General features: G+C 39.5%; 1 long non-coding RNA gene across 1 annotated transcript in view; it reads right to left on the reverse strand.

The window, feature by feature from the left end:
• LOC113182751 (uncharacterized) overlaps positions 1-16868 on the reverse strand; it is a 176922-nt gene that overhangs the window by 1698 nt on the left and 158356 nt on the right. Inside the window, exons 3-4 of the long non-coding RNA XR_003300790.2 lie at positions 6690-6840; positions 1854-2102 (exon numbers count right to left, since the gene is read on the reverse strand). This is a non-coding gene — a long non-coding RNA (uncharacterized LOC113182751). The remainder of the gene's footprint in view (positions 1-1853; positions 2103-6689; positions 6841-16868) is intronic.

The raw sequence follows: 16868 nt of genomic DNA on the forward strand, positions 1-16868 counted from the left end.
GAAAGGGTGCCTGGCTTTCATCTTAGTTTGCCTTCCTTTCTCTACCCACTTTCTTGGGGAGTAAAATATGACATTTGGTTAATTAAGTTTTCAGATCTACAAGACCAGTGTAGGAAAGACTGTAAATTAAACAATTCTCATTTCCATAACACTGCAGTCCAAAGGGTATGGCTTTATGATCCATCCCCAAAGCAATGATGCGTGGCTTTTATTAAACAAAGGCTCGGATCCAGAAGCCCTTGCCCCTGCTTTGTGAGGGAGTTAGGCAAGTGAAACAGAAAAGTAATTGGATGTGTTTATCTCCTGATTCTTTTTTTTTTAAGTCTGAATCCACTCAACAGGGCCTTCAAAGACTATTCCCTAAGACAGGTCTACTGTAGGCCAAAAAAAAAAAAAAAGTTAAAAACAATAAAGGGCATTTATTATGCAATCTCTGCCTCTTTCCAAGATTTCAAGTGACTTCCCACAGCACTCACAACCTGACAGGATGGAAATCAAGGAAGCAGTTGGGGAGGATACTGCAGCAGAGGACAGGGAGGGTGGGCTTTGGGGGCAACGGTTAAAAAAAAAAAGGTACACCCAGCGCCCAAGTACAGAGGAAGTTTGAATTGATGGTAGTTCAAAGAACTAGGGGCCAAGGTGAGAGTTTAATATATTCATATGTATTTTGAATTTCAAGGAAGGGTACAGCATAAAACACTTCTTATGTCCATTAGATGATAGAATCATTCTTTTTCCTTCAGCTATCTATAAATGGAAACTGTGGCTTAAATACCCTATAATTTACGAGTTTAAACCTTGGATATCTACACCCTAAGCGCATGTCTCCATTTATTGTTCCTTGTGAAATGTGTTTCACAGTAGATTCCATATTTTCTGGTAAATGTGTGTGTACATTGCTCTCTCCCCCAAGACCTGCTCTTTCCAATATGGTGCCCCCAAGTAAACTGCTTACAAAACAGCAATGAGTAACTCCCAGATCATGAGCACATTTCTCATACTCATAATTGTAGGCTTTCTGACACTCACATCTCTCAAAGAAAGAAGCTTTTGCTTTGTGGAATAACCTATTCCTCAAATAATGTTCTACTTCATTATGCTTTCCCTCCTCCACCCCTATCTCCAAGGTCCTTCTCTCTTTTTTCCCTGCCTGACACTGATTTTCTGAATAGCCAGGCAAGTCTCAGTAATGTCTGAAATGAAGATAACAGCACATGTCAGACTACCTCCGGGCACTGTGAAAGTTAAGTGAGATAATGAAAGCAAAGAGCTATGTAAACTGCCAAGTGTGAATAAAGTGTGAAGTGCTATTCTTATAAAATTGGATGGAATGAAACAAGACATCTTGATACTTCTTTTCTGAATTTCTGAGCCTTCTGGCTTCTTCAGAAGACGTTAACACCCATGTGAGTATGCCTTGAGATAAACCATACATGCAGTATGACATTTTTTACCCTTCAAACTGATACTCAGCATCTCATTTTTCCTCCTTCCTAGTTGACATATGCTTTAGAGAAGAGAACGGAAGGTTAATCCTCTGATAATGAGTGAACTTTCTTCTCCTACTGTCCCAAAACATCTCACTGCCCTCATCATTATGCAATTATAATGAGCTAACACACAGTTACATATTACTTTAATTAGCTATAAATATTTAGTATTTGAAATTTAATATATTGGTTTTTCCTCCAAAATATTCATTGCTTATATGGATCTTAGTACAGTGTTTAACTTGAGGCCAAATAGAACGGTGATTAAATGCTGGGCTTTTGACTTGATGGACTTTTGTTGTTGACTATAAAACTGGCCATATTTCATCTCCTCCCATCAAGAAGTGGGCTGCAATTCTCTACCTTTTGAATATAGGTTGGCCACATGAGCCAATGGAGCATCAGTCATTATGATAAAAGCAGGGACTTGAAGGATAATTTCCCAGTGCTGTTTGTCCTCCTTAGCCACCGCCATGTAAAGAAGCCTAAGGAAATCTGCTGTAACTTGATAGATGTGTTGCCCTGTGACCCATTGTTCCAGACAACTGCTAGACCTCGAGGCCATCCCAGACTAGCCAGTCACTGATCAATCCACCAGCTGACCACAAATACCTGAGAAAAACAAAAAACAAATAAACAAAAAACTGCCCAAGTAAACAGCAGAATGCATGAGTTAAATAAATGGTTATTGTTTCAATCCATTGATGTTTGGAGTGATTTGTAGTACAGCAAAAGAGACTTGATACAGAAGCATTTATCTGGAAGTGGGTGACACTGGATCAAACCCTCAGGCATGACACTGATTTATGACTGGGTAATGATGGCATCTGGAAAAGCAGTGGAGAGAGAGCTAAAGGGTCTGCATCTTTGACAGTTATCAAACTCTAAAGGAAGGGCTGCAGCAGATAGAGGGAGAGGTGTTTGCAAAGCTGTTGAGTGGAATAATTTGAGGAACACAATATGCACCTTATAACTTTTTGATCAGAATCAGATGATTCTGATAAAATCATCTCCAAACAGAAAGTTCTAGATTCATTTGGGTACAGCTCTGTGTGGAAAGTATTTCAAGAGAGGGAAGCTAAGAAAAGAAATATTCAGTCTGCAGACTGAAGTTGGAGGATATGTAGAGGGATTCACATTACTTGCAAAGTTATGGAAGATTTAAGGTAGTACTTAGAAGATCCTTTCAGCTAAAAAAAATTTTTTTAAAAGACTCCTAAAATTCTTAAATGCATGTTGTCATAGAAACCAAATCCCAAAATAATTTTAAGATTACAAAGGGAAGCATGTCTCAAACAATTGGCATGTAGTTTTCATCAAGTAAATTGGAATACCATCTGATGAATAGAAAATCCATACAATTTTTAAGGGATTTGTAATAGCAAAAGGTCCACAAACTCAGAAAAAAAATTGAAATTGCTCAAAATGCTAAAGGATTCCTGACCCTCACATTATTTTTAATCTAAAGAATCTTTTCTTTTTTTCCCCATCAATCATGTTCAAAGGTTTTCTTTTCACTCTTGCCTCTGCTATTTTCTTTGTTGTATAGAAGCTCGTGAATTTGATCTAATTGTCTACTTTTGCTTCTGCTTCCTGTGTTTCTAGGATCAGACCCCCTAAAAATATTACCCAAACCAAAATAAGAAAGATTTTCTCTGTTTTTTTTCAATAGTTTTAGAGTTTCAAGTCTTATGTTTAAGTCTTTAATCCATTAAAGGATATCTTTGTATATGGTATAAGAATTTGATGTCATTCTTCTGCACTCGGATGTCCAATTTTCTCAGCACTATTTATCCTCTCCATGTGCTCTTGGCACATTGTTGAAGGTCAGTCAACCATAAATGTATGAATTATTTCTGAGCTTTTTACTTTGTTCCATTGGTCTATATGGCTTTATGCTACTATGTACTATTAAAGTCACTGCATATTTGTAATATATTTTGAAATCATGAAATATGATACCTCCAGCTCTGTGTTTTTTCTTTTAAGAATGCTTTGGTTATTTGGGATGTTTTTGTGATTTCATGGAAATTGTAGGATTTTTTAAATTTCTGTAAAAATTGCCACTGAAATTTTGATAGGGATTACAATAGTAAATCACTCTGCATAATGTGGACAATTGAATGATATTTTTTCCAATTCATAAACATGGATGCCTTTTAATTTATGTCTTCTATAAATCCTTTTATCAATATTTTACAGTATTCAGTGTACAAATCTTTCAATTCCTAGGTTAAATTTACTTTGTAAGTTTTTATTCATTTGTGATGTTACTGTAAATGGAATACATTTCCTAATTTCTTCTTTTTTTGGATATTTCACTGTTGGTACATTGACATAAATTAGTTTTTAATGTTAATTTTGTATCATGCCACTTTACTAAGTGTGTTCATTAGTTCTAACATTTTTTGGTGGAGATTTTAGGGTTTTCTACATATGATATAATGCAATCCATAAACAAGACACATATGGGATGAAATTAAAGGAACCTAAAAAGATATTCCATGCAACTGGCAATCAAAGAAAACAAGAGTGGCTAGATTTATCCCAGGCAAAAGTAAAAAACAATAAAAGAGCAGAAATAAATGAAATGGAGACTAGAAAAACAATTTTAAGAAGATCAATGAAATTGAGTTTTTTTTAAAGATAAACAAAATTGACTAACCTTTATCTAGACTAATAAAAAACTAAGAAAAGGAAAATAAAATTATAAATGAAAGAGGAGATTTTATAACTACAATCACAGAAATTCAAGTAATTTTAAAATACTATTATGAATAATTTTATGTCAATAAATTATACAATCTAGAATAAATAAATTAATCTCTAGACACATGCAATCTACCAAGAAAAAAAAAAAAGCTTACTAGATAAGGACATTGAAGCAGTGACTAAGGATTTCCCAACAAAGAAAAACTCAGGATCAGGTGGCTTCACTGATAAATTCAACCAAACATTTAAAGAACTAAAACCAATTCTGTCAAACTTTTTCAAAATATTGAAGAGAAGGGAATACTTATAAACTCATCCATAAGGCCAACCATACCCTGATATCAAAGTCAGGCAAGGATATTACAAGAAAAGAAAATCATAGGTCAGTATCCCTGATGAACATACATGTGAAAAACTTCGACAAAGCACTAGAAAACCAATTTCAACAGTTCACTGAAAGAATCACACATCAGATCAAATGGTTATTTAGCCCAGGAAGCAAGGATGTTTCAAGATAAGCAAATTAATGAATATGATATACAATACTGACAGAATAAAGAATAAAAATTACATAAAGAAAATCGTGCAATCATCTAAATAGACACAGAAAAGCCATTTGATAAAATTAAACATAGAAAAAATGTACCTCCATATAATAAAATCCTTATAGGACAAGTACATAGCTAACATTATACTTAATAATGTGAAACTAAAAGCTTTTTCTTTAAGATCAAGAACAAGGATTACCTGCTCTCACTACTTCTATTAATCATAGTACTAGAAGTCCTAGTCAGAACAATTAAGCGAGGAAAAAAAAATGGAAAAAAGTAAAATTGTTTTTTAATTTTGTACAAGCAGAAATTGGACTTAGAAAGTTACTCGGCTTTGATAGAGGCTACTTTTTATAGTAAAGAAAGGATTTATAAGAAGTAAAAGCTAGGAGCCAGAGTAGAAATCTTCTCAAATAATCAGGCTTTACTTTAGACCAAAACAGCTCAGTAAATCTACAGAACTTTGAGGTAAATTTAAAATACTACATTTTGAAGCAATTTTTTTATTGCAAAAACTGATTGATATAGTTTTGAATTTACCTCCTTAATTTCCTGAGATAACCTCCACAACTTGTGTAATTTTAGACAATAATTAATTAGCTCTTTATGATCTTTATTTTCATAAATTAAAAATAAGATTCATCACGTATACCTCATGGGCTTATTGAATGTTAATGAGATAACATTTGCCATAGGCTCTGCTAAAAACCATGGTTTTTATAAAAATTAAAATTATTATTATTTCATAAACCTCAATTTTCTCATCTGTTCACGGTGATAACTATCACCAACCACCTCTTAGTTTTGCTTTGAAAATTGAATGATCTAAGAGAAATAAAACTGACACATTCAAATAGTTAGGCACCAGAAAATTATATCATCACCAAGTGTGTGGTTGTGATTTTAATTACTGTTAAATTCCCTAACATGGAAAAAAAATTCTTTCTTTAGAAAGGAAAAAAATCTCTACATTCAGATATAGTCTTCCAATTTGAATGAGCAATTGCATACTTATATTAAGAACGTCCTTTGACATTGTATCATATAATTCCAATGATCCCTGACTCAGCTCTCTGAAGGCTAAAGTGGTCTCAGGTTTCTGTTCTGTCCTCCTGTGAACCCCCTTCTCACTTTTCTTCAACATATTGCTATCCCCTGGAAGTATCTCCATATCCTTCTCCATTGATCTTTGGCAACTTCCAACTATTCCCCTTGCAAACCAATAACCTCCTTCTCCAATCACCAACAACCTCATCAAGAAGCAGTGTTCAAGTGCATGAGTCTTCAAATATAAGAGAATTCATAGGGGGTATAGAGCAAATACCTCAGTAGGTAGATAGCAACCAAGAAGGGATAGGGAGTGAGCTCTTCAGGGCAGCCTGGGAAAACAGACATTCATGCACATGCAGCAATGCCCACAGAAATAATTTAGTGGCTACATATTCCACACGAGATGCACCAAGGAAAGAATAGACATCTTCAGAGCACAGTGATCTGTGAGGGCTTCCTGGAGGAGAAAATGAGCAGGACTTGAAGGACTAATATTATTGAAATGCACATCCACCACACTCATTCAAAATTTTTTAATGAGCATTGGCAATGACCCCAATGTTATGCTACACAATGAGGGAAATAATATAATAATGATGCCTTGTCTTTGTGTTACACTTTGAAATTCATAATCCAGCCAAGAAGGACAATATGAACCTCAGGGAAGGAAAGAAAAGTGGTAAGTGGGAACTAGAATTGGTAGAATACCTGTACGTTCCTAGGGCTGTACTGACATTTTATATTTGTGTTTTCATGGAAATCGGTCTCTGAGGTCAGATCAAATACCAATTGAATTCAGAATTGAGAAAAAGAAAGAGAAAGAGAGAGACCAATCAGAAAGAAGAGAGCAGGGCCATTTGCTAGAGAAGAAGAGTATATCACTCACCCAAAGAGCATCTCCCTCCCAGGGGAGAGCTGTCATTACGACGAGTTGGTACCTGGAGCACTTCTTCCAGTCCAAAGGTATTCTTTCCTATAATCACCAATTAGCACCTGTCACAGTCGTTTTCCTGGGCAGTTGATGAGGATTGAGATGCCTGCAGTTTGGAGATTTCAATAAAGCCCTCTGGTTAATAACGGCGATATTCAGAGCAGAACTAATAGTTCACACTCGGAATGGATTCCCTCTTTCATATGACCAGATTCTCTGAGGACCTGCACAGTTTGATTTTCCTGTGCCCAGGCACTTTAACAAGCTATTGTTAGCCAGTAATAACTTTTGGAGCCCCCCTGGCCAGAGAGCAGAACAGTTCATCACTGAACAATCCAGCTGATTTATTTTATTATTAGGGAAGTTTGTAAAAGGACTATTCATTCTCCCCTGGCTCTTAGGTGATTCTCACAGTCTGCCATCCTTCTCACTACTTGCCACATTGAGTGACTCTCATTTCTGCAAAAGTTACACCATGCAAAGTCTCATCCGGGACCCAGACTGAACAGATACTAGCCAAACTGTGAACCGTGTGCAGCGTCCTTGGTTTTCCAACCATAAATTAGAGTGTGAATGTGGGGAGATGCCCCCAGGTGACACTGTCCCTCCTCCTTCTTTGTAGTCATATACTGTTGCCCTCATATCACACCAATTTGTTTTCCTGTGACTCTCCTCCATGCAACAGTGCATCCTTTGATGCCAAAGACTCTGTGTGATTTTATTTTGGCCCAAACCCAAACCAGAGCCTGACCCTGGGTAATGATGACTGAAGCAAGCATGTGCTCACTTGCTTGCCCAACATCTGTTGTCTGTTTTCCTGAAAACAGACCTCAATTTTATTGGACAGAATCAGCCTTTTCCTGTTCTTGGATGTGGTTAAACTTTCTCCCAGACAGCAGAGAGGGAATGAGAACAGGAGTTGCCTCTCCAGGGCACAGTGATTGGTCAGGATTGGGCACATTACCCAACTACTGGAAAAAAAAATTCTCTTTCTGTAAAGGCTTCTAACTTTATACAATACAAAACTGAAGTACAGGAGAACATTCTTGTTTTCATTTACAGAAACTTTGTATAAACAAAATTCTTAAGGAAAAAATTATTTTTTTGGAGGGGGGTGTGTACCAGGGATTAAACTCAGGAGCGCTTGACCACTGAGCCATATCCGCAGCCTTATTTTTGTAATTTATTTAGACACAGGGTCTCAATGAGTTTCTTAGGGCCTTGCTTTAAGGGAGGCTGGCCTTGAACTCACAATCCTCCTCCCTTAGCCTCCCAAGTGGCTGAGATCACAAGCATGCACCACCAAGCCTGGCTGAGAAAAAGTCTTAATGATACTGTTTCTTCCCCTTGATCCACTCCTGCCTTAAGCCATTACCTTTTAGATATACTTGACATCCATTCCTTGGCAGCATTGTTCTCTTATACATTGCTACATAATAAGCCATCCTAAAATTCAGTGGCATTAGAAAGTCAATCTGTTTTATTCTGAAAATAACTGAATTAACTGAGAACTGTGCAAACAGGAAAGAAGTAAATTAAACTGGTTAGATCTTACACAAAGCAGTGGGTAACACAGAGTAATGGTTAACAAAGGTGTCAAATCTCCAAGTTACTGACTTATTTAGCTGAAGAAGAAAAACTCTCATTTCATTTATGTTGCTTCTGGGAAGAAAGCGCCCTGTGCACCTGCCTTGTGGATCCTTTCCTGGTCCCTCTGTGTGGCCTTCTCACAGAGATGAAATGCTCAGTGGTTTTCTGTCTCTCCACTCCACACTGAAACCTGTGCTCTGGAAAGCATCTGAAGCCTTGGTCTGTCAGTCCTGCTCAGCACCTGCCTCTGGAACCACAAATCTATCACCTCTCCTTCTCTCTGCTCTGGATCCCTTTTCTAGATCTACCTCCAGGATCCATTCATGACATCTCTGCTAAATCTTTTTTTTTTTTTTTTTGCCAGCACCTAGATCAGGGATCAAGGCAATTCTGACCAGTGGAGAAGTCAGGAACAATTTCCACCAAGCTGGTGCCAGAGTATGGTCCACCTTATCCATGAAAACATGAGATCCAAAGAACTCGAGGACACAGATAGTAGCATCCACCAGGGACAGCAGAGCTTCAATGACCAGGGACCTCACACAGGACTCTTAGCCCAGGAGAGCAGATGACGGTGTCAGGATTTGGCAAAAGGGAAACTGAAGTCTGAGTAGGTTTTAGGGATGAAGAGGAGAGGATCATCCTGAAAAACAGTGGGAAGAGTCAGCATTAGCAGCAGCAGCTTTGGAGTCAAGTTGCCTGGGTTTGAAGACAGGCTCCATTATCTGCTATGTGGCCTTGAGCCACTTAATCTAGCTCTTTGTGGCCTCATTTTCCCAGTCTTTAACTAATTGATGATGCCTATGAATTGTACCTATTGAGGTGGCTGGGGAACTTAAAGAGTCAGCACTTAAAAAAGTTCTGAGACATGAAAGTGCTCAGTGACAGATAGCCATGATCATCCTTATTGTTGTGATTATTTCTCACAGCTCTGCGTCTGGGCTCAGATGTGCCCCAGTGGCATAAGTTGCATCTGAGAGTCAGATGTCTCTCCATATGTTCCTTATTCCACAAATTCTGCTTGTACTTTCTCTCTCTCTCTTTTTCCTTACAACTCACTCCTCTGTCTTAACTCACATTCTGTTCCTGCCAACACAACATGGGATTCCCGCCATCAGACTTGACAAATCACTCGGGGATCCAGTCCACACAGGGAGACCTAATCCAGCCCCCGCCCACCCAGATGGATCTCCCAGAGACTGGAAATCCGTTCAGAAAGGGAAGGAGTCCCATAGGTCTCTGCAGGACGCAGGGGCGTTCTCCTGGAGGAACTTACCATTTCCCCTGCTGTTTCTAGAGAGCATGGAAGAATTTTGGTTTTCAGCATGCAGATATTTCCTGCTCTCATGTTTTCTTGTCATGCACATTAAATGATTTATTCCTCGGACTACAAGAGCAATTTTGTGTACTGAAGGACCCAGTCTAGAACTGGAAGAAGAGGGAGCAACCATGTGAGGATTTAGATAATGCTCATCTCTGAGTGGGTGACCATCAGCACAGATTCTTTGAAGTGCCTATCTTATAGGAATGACATATGTGGCGTGGCATGTGAATATTCTCTGTGTGATAATATACATATGCTCGTAGACAGAAGTGTGTCTATTATCAACAGAAATGCATGTGGACCTGTGATATTAAAATGGCATTGGCTATCTTCCATGCACTTGGGATGTCATGCTGGGACCACAAGGATCACTAATTAGACATGAGAAAACTAAAGTAGGGAGAGAAGGAAGGGGTTAAGGGGGGGAATGAAGAGAGGAAGGGCATGCCAGCCTGAGGCTTGTGCTCAACAGTCACCAGCACCATCTCCCAGTCTCTCAGGTGCTTTGTCATGGGCTATGCCCAGATGCTGCTTCTGGGGAAGGTCCCCTGAGCAGCTGGTCCTAGGAGACATGAATCTGCTTCAGAGGGTCCTGAATGAGTATTCAGTTCTAAATCTTGGTGGCTTCTCCCTGGGCGACCCTAAAGGAGGTGGTTTGAGCCCAATAAATGCATAATCGATCAGCTCTGTCCATGTCACTTTGGAACATTTGGAGATTTCCTAATGCATGCTGCCCTAGATCAGGAATTGAAATACCTCTATATTGGTTTCCTATGGTTGATGGAACTAATTATCACAAACACAGGGACTTAAAACAACACCAATGTATTCTCTGATGTTTCTGGAAGGCAGAAGTGCAAAAAGGGTCCAAGTGGGCTCAAGTCAAGGTGCTGGTGAGCTGTGTTCTTTCTGGAGTCTCTAGGGGATGTTTTCTTGAGTTCTTCAGCTTCTAGATACTGCTCACATTCCTTGGCTTGTGGTCCCTTCCTCCTTCTTAAAGTCAGCAATACTGCAGTTAAGTCTCCCTCTGACTCTGACCTCTGCTTCTATCAATCACACCTCCTTCTCTCATTCTGACCTTCACACCTCCTTGTTTTAAGAATCCCTGTGATTACATGAACCCCACCTGAGTAATCTAGGACAATTTCTGCATCCGAAATTCTTTGATCACATTTGTAAAGTTCCTTTTACTCCACGAGATAAGTAGTTACAAGTCTCAGCGATGAGGGCATAGGTACCTTTCAAAAGCAGTTAGTTGACCCCTACAACCCCTAATAATCAAGAAACCTGTTCAAATGGCTCTAGACTAATGAAATAAAGCCTGTAGCAAACTCAGAGTACCCACCATGTGCTCATTAGGATTAATCCATTTTCTATTCTAGTTTTTAGTTCTCCCATGTACAAATTGCACACTTCCAGGGAAAATGTGTATCCTTATGTGAAATAGAGGAATTCTGTCCCAGTAGAGTTCCCCTCTTACCCCACCTCCCACATGTGCAAGCACGTGTGCTCACATGTGCACGCGCGCACATACACACACACACACACACACACACACACATTCTTTCCTACTTAGACCCTTTTCTTTGATTTCTTCTTAGGTTATTAACTTCATGAAATGCTTCACTCAAAATGTTAGCCCAACAACTGCAAATTGCTATGGGTCATCTGTAAGTCCTTGCAAGCTCTATATTACCTTATTCAATAACAGCCCCAAAGTCTTCAGGAAACAAGAATGGCACACGTATTATAAAAAGGCAGAGAAAATCACCTGCATTCATCAAATTACAGGTTATATTTCTTGCTGAGACATGCATGATCTTGTTATTGAAGAAAATGCTAAAAGCCTAGAAATGGGAAGTGACTTCAGAAAAATAAAATATTGTGCTTTATTTTGTAGATTTTGTGTATCTTAAATCCACAACTCCTTATATTTTTCAGTACACTTTTTTTTTTACTCTAATGTCTTTTTTCTTTTTCCATTTTGTAGGAGCTAACTAGCTAATTCTACTTTCTCCACAGATCTTGGTTTATTGTTAAAAATAAATGCCTTTCTTTAAAGTAACCTCCCACCTTTTGTGCTGTGCTTCGGAAAAGAAAGAAGAAAGTTGGCTATAAAGGAAGCAATGACTGTGGCTGGCACGAGGTGGGAATGATTTAAAATGCTACCATCCAATTGAGAAGGAAACCTGTGGCCCTTCAAAGCTGAACTCTAGGAACCTGTATTGCACATAATTGGAATCAGCGTGAATATCACATGCAGCAAAATGAGAAAATGTCACTAACTCATCTTTCTTCAGTGAAGAAATGCTTGCCTTTCTGTTCTAAGGGCTTGAAACCGAGCTGCTCAGATGAGAGCAATTTTTTCTCCATTCTCTTTATTTGTGAGTTCCATTTTCCTATCTCTCTGCAGAAACAAAGCCTCAAATCAGAAAAAGGTAGAGACAGTATTTCCCCTGCATTTTCTCTACAATGTTCATTCAGGAAATACAAGAGACAGCTTTAGTATTAGTGAAAGAACTGCCAACAACTGAGCCACAGTGTGTGACAAGAGAGTGAGAACGCATGATGGTGTAGAATGGCCAAGAAACTGAGGTTTGCTTTGGTCAGGATAAAGTACTTTGACAGTTCCCTGAGGAAGAATTAAAACTTCAAATCTGACAAGACACAGGTGAAAGTCCACTTTTCATTGCTATAACACAAAATACCTGAAGCTGAGTACTTTATTAAAAAATGAGGTTTATTCAGCTCAAAGTTTTGGAGGTGCAAGAGCATGGTGCTAATATCTGATCAGCTCTGATAAGGGGTTCTTTCACTATATCATGGCAGGTGGCATCATGGTGGGAGCACCTATTTGAAGAAAATATCACTAGGTGAAACAGGAGGAAAATTGGGGAAGGCCAAACTTGCTCTGTTATAGCAACCCTCACTGACAACTAACCGGGGTTTCTTAGGAGCCATCTTCAGCCCTTCCTAGGCCTGTGACCCCATGACCTAAATGCCCTCCAAGGGACTCCACTTCTTAAATATCCCACCACCTCTCAACACCATGACACTAGGGATCAGGCTTCCAACATGAGTCCATGGGAGACACATCCAGCCAGATCCACACCATCACAGCAATTGCAGCAGGATTCAGGTGGGGATATGAGAAGCCTGGCTCAGGAAACAGATATCCTGGGTTCAAATCTATTTTGCTTAGCAAAGCCAATGAAATACAGGATGCACAATTTAATTTGAATTTTCAGATAAATAATGGTAAAATGATAAACATGGTTGGAGCTTTGAGGATGACAATAAATACAGAAGAAGGAAACATTCTCTCTAACCTTTCATCCATGATGTTGGCCACTACTGTGAGGAAAAGAAAGAAAATTGTCCCTCGTGTTCTAATTGTTGTTGTCCATGGTGTTTCTCAGTTCAGAAACTCCCTGCTCAATCTGTTAATGTCGAATGGGTGAAAGGAAAGGTATCCATAATCTCGTATGAAGTGTCCAGAGTCTTGTATTTAGACAGTTTCTATAACCAGCCTAGAAGGCAAATGAACCCAAGGTCCCCCAGGGTTAGTTTGTTCTGGTCTTCTCTCAGTTCTGATCTATTCTATGTTACTAATTCCAACAAATATTTAATGAACATCTATTACAAGTCCAGCCCAATGTCCAAAACTGCAGGTTTAATATGCCACCTCATCTTTATTGAGTGCTGACTATAGGCCAGGTCTACAGAGTATATGCATCATCTCATTTTGTTTGACAAACTTCTGGGGTAGGTATGATTTCTCATCCTATTTTACTGGTCCCTGCTTTAAATAGGAACCTGTAAGTGAGCAAGAGACAGTTCATTACAATGCAATATGAATAATATATGCAAAGACATGTCTCAGCACACTCTACAAAAGTGGACAAGACAGGCGTGCTCTTAGCTCCCCTATCACATACAGGCAAGTGGGAGGATGACAGATAAGCAGGAACAAAGAGGCCTGCTGTTGTGACCCTTCTTCTGCTCTCCAAGCAGGGTTATTGCACATAACCTGGGACTGAGCTCTCTGGAGAAAAATCAGTGTTGTAGTTTTCTGTGATAGGGTAACCACCCTCTGAAAATTGACCACTTAAAATAGCCATGTTGCATCACGTCTCACAGTTCTGTATCTTCTGTAGACTTGGTGGGGGCCATCCTCTTCTTGGAATCTCTCTGACAATTGATGCTGGACTTTGGACAGAGCCAGAGATATCCGAGATCCCCATGAGGCTGAAACTGAGACAGCTTCCTTGCTCATATCTCTGATCCCTTGGGTGGCACATCCAGAACAGATAGGGCTGGCCCGGCATCTCCACCTTTTATGTGACCAGTCCACATGGCTGGCATGTCTTCCTTCAGTAGGCTCATGGAGTTGGATGTCTACATGTATCCAGTTGTTTCCAGAACCAGTGTTCCTAGAAACCACTGATACAGTACAGGGTATCTGTACTGAGACAGCTCATTACAATGCAATAATGAATATTATATTCAAAGACATGTCTAACCTCAGAAGTCACCAGCGGTACTTATGCCATATTCTCCTGGTTATGAGTGAATCCAGGCCAGCCAGATTCAAAGGGTACAGTCTGTAAAGATGTGAATTCAGGAAGGCTATTCATAGGGGGACCATGGAGACTAGCTACCACAGCAATGGTGGAGCACTGATTCACAACAAAGGAAAAGCTATGAGGCACTGGAAACAATAGTGGACAAGACAGGCCAAATAATCTATTCCTTAGACAACAGACATTCCACAATTTCTTATTATATAGACTACTTATAGAAACATAAAATATTTATGTATTACATATCATCAAAATTTATTTCTAATCATCTAACAAAATGAGTATCCAAACATTGGTTTTAAAAAGTGGAAACTCAGACTCACAGAATTTCAGTGACTGAGCTCAAGGTCACAATTTCCTATGAGGAGCCACATTGGGGTTTAATACAAGGTGAGGTCAACAGAGTCACATTCAGAGGTCACCTCTGCCTCCCTGACCAGCAAAATCTTTACAAAATAGGTGATGCCTTAGCAGTGTTTTTTAAAAAAAAAATGAATAGGAGTTTCCCAGACATACAAAATAAGAAATCATAAATAGGCACTGGGCACGGTGGTGCATGCCTATGTGTTCAGGCTCAGGAGGCTGAGGCAGGAGGATTGCTAGTTCAAAGCTGGCCTCAGCAAATGCAAGGCACTAAGCAACCCAGTGAGACCCTGTCTCTAAATAAAATAAAAAATTGGGCTGGAGATATGGCTCAGAAATTACAAATAGGAAGTGTGAAGTCTACAAAAGACTCCTGGTTGAAGTACTGTGCTCTGTTTAGAGTTGCTAACTGATAAAGGATGGGCTCAGATAAAAGCCCCATGTAGACTTTATCCCATAGCAGCACAGAACCCTAGAATGACATAATAAGGTAAATAGTATACCTTAGTCTTCTCTACCCTCCTAGAGACATAGGTTCCAGAGGGATCCATGTCCTTTTCTTAGCAGAAATACAGGCCTCTCCAGCTGGCTGGGCATACTGAGCTCCTTGAAGGTAGAAACTCACCTTAGTCATGGCTCTGTCTCTGGTGCTTAGCACCAAATCCACCACACACATTGGGTGACCAATGAATGATGGAGGTGTTGGTGGACATACAGACAGGGAGATGGATGGATGCTTTACATAACCAGAGTGCCATAGCTTATAGCTCTTAAGAAAGAAATCTTTAAACAAAATTTCGCATTGTCCTTCCCTCTGAAGCTATGAGAGCTGTCAACTGCCTCTTATGGAAGTGCCATCTGAGCCCATGGCCCATAGTGTCATGTCTCTGTCTCTTTCTACCTGCACAGGACCCATCTTGGTTGTCTGCAGTGCTGTGTAGCAGCCTGCTTTGATGCTCTCCAAGCTTGTCTCTCCTCTTCTCTCACAATCCTTCTGGATAATTACACAGCCCCCCTTGTTTAGCCACCTCAGTGACCTACATTCTCAAGTTGACACCCATCCCAGAACACTCTTTTCATCTCTTGCTACTGGAAATCTCACACTCACCTCCCAGGCTTGAAATCATCATCTCCATCAACTCCTGCTTTCCTCTCCCAGTGGAGGTTCTCCCAGGTGAGAACATGGTACCACCATGTAGTAAGTCGGAAATCTGAGAGCTTGCCTGAGCTCTTCTGTTTTATTCACCAGCACATAAAATTGGTCACTGAGTTGTAACAATTCTGTCTCCCAAGCAGCAGTTACACTAGTGTTCTCCTGGCCAGAGATCTTGCTTCATGTCAGACTCAGCATCTTCAAATGGTCCCTCACCTGGTTGTCTGCCTCCAGGCTGAGTTCCTCTGGTCCATCTCCAGACTATATCTCTTTAAAAATTCCTTCAAAAAGATGAACTCTATCCTCTCGCTCTCAGATTCAATAGTTTAGTATAGTTAAGAAGTTGGGAATAATTTATGGTACGCTTTTTGTTTCTTACTTATACCTTATTGCATGTCATTCTCTGTGTACTCACACCAGTTGACTTTGCCACCTGCAAAGCCCCAGACAATATCTAAGCTCTAGTATATTGTATTTTTAAGACTCTGGATGCTCGGTTCCCTTATTCTTTCTATCTATCTGGGAAAATCCTGGGAAAATCCTCCCCTCTCTCAAATCCTGTGCAAATACTTAATTTTTCAAGAATCAACTTATGCTATAGAAATCAGTATTTCTCCCCCTCTAATGGCCCGCTCAGTAATATTACTACAGTGCCTTCCAATTACTGTAGGTAAGTCAGAGCTATCCTGAGAAAGAAAGAAAGAAAGAAAAAAAGAAAGAAAGAAAGAAAGAAAGGAATAGATTGATCCATTTAAAATAGAATTACTTTCCCCACCTGTTTCTTAATTTCTAAAACACTTCTATCATTCACACACCTGCCCTTACAGAAAAGAGTCTGTGTCTTATATTCCTGCCCAGGGCTAAAAAATTACCTTTGTTATAATCATTTTTGGACGCTGCAGGGCATGGGGACTGAAATGTCCAGAAAATGGTTCAGAAGTACAAGATCTGAAAATCTCACAGGTGTACTCAAGTCCAACCTGGTGCTGTCTGAGCTTCTGTGTACCTCATACCTACCTAGTCCAGGACTAAGTTTCCACAAATTCCTGTCTGCTCTATGCTGTGTAATAAAATTGTTAAGATTTCAAAGAACATAGTGTTAGTGTCCAAAGCAGAATGTT

This window comes from Urocitellus parryii, chromosome 1 (assembly GCF_045843805.1).
Source record: "Urocitellus parryii isolate mUroPar1 chromosome 1, mUroPar1.hap1, whole genome shotgun sequence".
Taxonomy (NCBI): Eukaryota; Metazoa; Chordata; class Mammalia; order Rodentia; family Sciuridae; genus Urocitellus; species Urocitellus parryii.